The sequence below is a fragment of the Asparagus officinalis genome, chromosome 6 (assembly GCF_001876935.1).
Source record: "Asparagus officinalis chromosome 6, Aspof.V1, whole genome shotgun sequence".
Lineage (NCBI taxonomy): Eukaryota > Viridiplantae > Streptophyta > Magnoliopsida > Asparagales > Asparagaceae > Asparagus > Asparagus officinalis.
In genome coordinates, this window is record NC_033799.1 from 92,887 (window position 1) to 97,002 (window position 4,116).

Consider the following 4,116-nt stretch of genomic DNA (forward strand, 5'->3'; position numbering starts at 1 on the left):
TACGCCTATATAGTAAGCGTGAGAGTCATATCACCGCATCCCTTCTTTCCAAAGAAGGCTATTGGCAAAAGTCCTGCCGAAGACTGCTACAGACAGCTGTCGGCGTCACTGGAGGCGAAGGTCGTCGGTGTCACTAGAGGAGAACAGGTTATATGTTTTATATGGTCATTTCTATAATTAGTGACCAAAACTAAGTAAAAAATTTATTATTTAGTTGTTCTTCTTTATTGAGTTGCAGACAGAAATTGGGCTTAATTTACCTTAAGAGATTTTGTGATCATTTTATTTAATCAACATCTCCTTCAACTTTCTTTCGTATGGCCAAAAATATACTGTTGATATTTTCCCTTATTTTATCATCTTGAGACCTAAAATGGAGTATACACTTTATATTTTGCCTGATTTTATCAACTTTATCATTACCTAAAACAATTTGGTTTATCGCTGTGGTCGTGCACTGTCCGCAACTATAATACACCCCTTTATCTTTATGTTGATGGTTGGATATATATGTGGATTTAATTAAATTAATATTATAAACTTGCACAGGAACTCTGAATACAGCAAAATTCTGTGAAACCCCTTGACGCTTCATCTTCCACCTCTTTGTATTCCGGGCAATCAAAGCATACCCATTGACGCTGATCATCTTCCACCTCTTTGTTATATAATCATTTTCAATTTATACGATACTTGAAAACAGAAGAAAAGCCTTCGCTGATCTGTGATTGACACGTCTGTCAACCCTCTCTTTCTCTCTCTCAACGTTCTGTCTTCTTTTATATCCAATTATTCTTTTCTTTTTCTCAGTGACCGCTAGCAATCTATCTTTCACCGAATACCCTTTTTTGAGTCGTCGAGCCTCCGCCGCTTGTGATCCCCTTGCCAATGGCACCGACGCTCCTCTCGCCTGCGATCAGTTTCAAAAAGCAAAAGGGTTTGTGATTTTATCCCTATATAGGTTAAGATTTTAGCAAGATTTTGTCTTTATGTATGTTGTTTTTGTGTTTCATTTAGATTGTTAGCACCAGTTAAAGTTAACAATGGGGACTCGAATTTCTTTGAAAGGTTCAAGTCTTTGCAATGCTAACATTAATGAGGTGAGTTTTTTGTCTACTGATCATATTATAACTTCTTTATGATTTATTGTAGCTTATGAATTGCCAGGAGCTTCATTGTGATATCCTGGAGTTTTTGTCTGCTAATAGGGATTTTATTTTTTATTACTTTTTTTCATTTTGGTTTAAGTAGCAATGGTTAGCACAATGGTGATGATCACATTTTATTACAATTTTATACCCTCATTATCTATTTTATATGAATAAATATACCACTAATAACTATTTTTTATCTTTAATTACAGGTTAATGAAGAATAAATATCAACTTCTCATCTTTGATAATCACATTTTATTATAATTTTTATACCCTCATTATCTATTTTATATGAATAAATATACCACTAATAACTGTTTTTATCTTTAATTACAGGTTAATGAAGAATAAATCTCAACTTCCCATCTCTCAACAAAAACCCATTGATTAAATGAAGAAATGATTCAAGAAGCCAAAGTGAAATTTTCGAATTTGTGAAGGCCCAAAGCAAAAAGATTACACAAGGGAAATGAAGACCGGACTTCAAAACTTAATGGACTCAAGCTGCTACAGTGATTGGGATTTAAATGAAATTTTTCTTCAAATGGCCAGAACTTGCTTTCCTTATGTGCTGCAGCTTTGATTCAATGGGCCGGAATTGGTTTTCACAAGAAAATCACAAATGAAATCTTCATGGCTACATGGGCCGAACTTGTAGACCAGACTTGTGATTTTCTTTTGGAAAATCAACAAATAAAATGGGCCAAAGACTTAGAATGCACCGGACTTGCTTAGTTTTCATTTTGTGAAAATCATATGGAGCTCATTGGGCCGAAAATTGATTGTTGCAAAATTGGATTTTGATTTTCTTTTGAAAATCAAATAAATCAAAGGTGGAGATTGTTGCTTGGGGCTCAAGACAAATCCAATGGCTCATATTCATTGAAGATTACTATAAATAGGGGTAGAGAGTGAGGGGTTAGAGGTGTGAAAATTTTGTAAACTCCTTTTGGAGAGGAGGGCTACTCTTAATTGAGAAGGCCTTCCAAAAATTGTAACTTTAGTTGCAATTAATAAAAATAATTTTTTCCTCTTTAAATTTGTTCTTTCTCCTCTTTGTTGAATGATGAGGATGGAGATGAAGAGCAATTTGAAGGTTTGCATTTCTTTTCTCTTTTATTTCTTTTTAGTAATTTCTTTATTATTGCTTATTAGTTAGATTTAAATTCATGCTTGTAGTGTAGATTTATTTTCTTGTCTTTTTATTTCTTTTTGCACTTTAATTTGTAGAATAGATTTATTTTCTCGCATTTAATTTTTGTAATATATTTTGTAGTGTAGATTTTTATTTTCTTTGTAGTTAGATTTATTTCTTGTTCATAGTTTAGATTTTTCTTTTCTTTTTATTTTTGTAATTAGTTCTTTTTCTTGTTTTTATTTCTTAAAGATGTGAATTTAATTCTTGTAGGAAGTTTAGAATTATATGAAACTAGTCTAATTTCCTTTATATTGTATGAATTATTCTCTTGCACTTAAAATGTTCATGTTTAGGATAATCAACTAGAGAACTAATCGGTAGAAGAAGAATTTGATAATCTATGCTTATCTTAAATGGTTTGATAGGTTATGCTTATGAATTCTAGGATTATTATCATGTTGTTGTTCTTATCATGAATAGTAATTTTAACTTAGATGATAATTTGATAGGTTACACTTTCCTTAAATGGTTTGATAATCTATGCTTAATAAATCTAAGTTGAAATATGATAAAAAGAGAATAGTTTATATTTTGTAATTGAAATTGGTTAGTGGATTATATTCTAGATTTCTTACTTCTTTTGAATCCTCCATCTTAACTTTCTTTTCATTCTTAGTTTTATTTCTTGATTTTATTAATTCATATTTCTTGCCTTGTGATTTCATTTATTCTTTGATTCTTCCTTCTCTCTTCTAAAATTCAATTTATTATCTTTTGCTTGCACATAAATCAAAACAACCACTCATCAAAATCACACTTATTCTTTATTCCTAATTGTCATGCACAAAACATAAGAACCATTTCTAATAATCTCTTAAAATCAACTTCCTCGTGGGATCGATATTTTTTATACTATAACTTGATAAATTGTGCACTTGCAATTTTGGTACATAATTATGCCGCATCACGGGCCCTTACCAGCATGTGCAGAGGGGTACAGACTCAAGCAGATTGAAAAATACATGCTTGCGAAAAAAAGATTGGATGAATGGGCCCCACAGATTGATGAGATTTTGCCTGATGCAAAAAATGAAATCAGACAAATATTTGGTGAGTTTGATCAAAAACTTAATCAATTCCAGAATTTTTCTTCTTCCTTTTTTAGTAAATTCTAAGAGCTTAAAAAAAGTGTTGATTAAATAAATGTGTTGATATATCTATTATTTCTTTTTTGTAGGTGAAAAACTTTACCAGAAGAAAGGACGCCAAGGAAGTGACTTTAAAAAAAAGTTACCACCGGATGGTTTTCGAGCAATTGTGAGATGGGGACATAATAAGATTCCAACCGGACAATGGGCTAATAACTTCAGCTCATACCTTGGATGTTTGATACGGATGAGTGATAATGTGAATCCCTATTACGAGGCTTGGGAGCAGCCATTTCATGTCCTGGAGAGTATATATCGAGATTGTTGGGTAAATTCTTATATTTAGCACAATTATTTTTCAATTCTATCAATTGTCCATGCTTAACTATATTTTATTTTTTAGAGATATTTCAACATCGAAGACAATCCCGTAGGGTGGGAATTTTTATTTGGATACCAGGGAAAGTTCAAGCATTCTCTTCGGGAGTGGAGACATGAGATAAAGAAGAAATGCTTTGATTGTTTCACTCACAACTGGGAGAGGATATACAAGCGAGATAAGAGGGTTGAGCCTGAGCACTTAGCTGCACTTATAATATTGTGGGGCCAAGAGGAGCACCAGGTAAATATGTATAGTAGTTAATTATCATCAAGTTATTTATCTGAAACTAGTGAT

At 32.2% G+C, this 4,116-nt stretch overlaps 1 long non-coding RNA gene across 1 annotated transcript; it reads left to right on the forward strand.

Annotated features, from left to right (window-relative positions):
- On the forward strand, window positions 122–1,393 carry LOC109845035. Its single transcript, XR_002248206.1, has 3 exons — window positions 122–937; window positions 1,018–1,100; window positions 1,364–1,393. It is a non-coding gene; the product is annotated as an uncharacterized LOC109845035 (long non-coding RNA).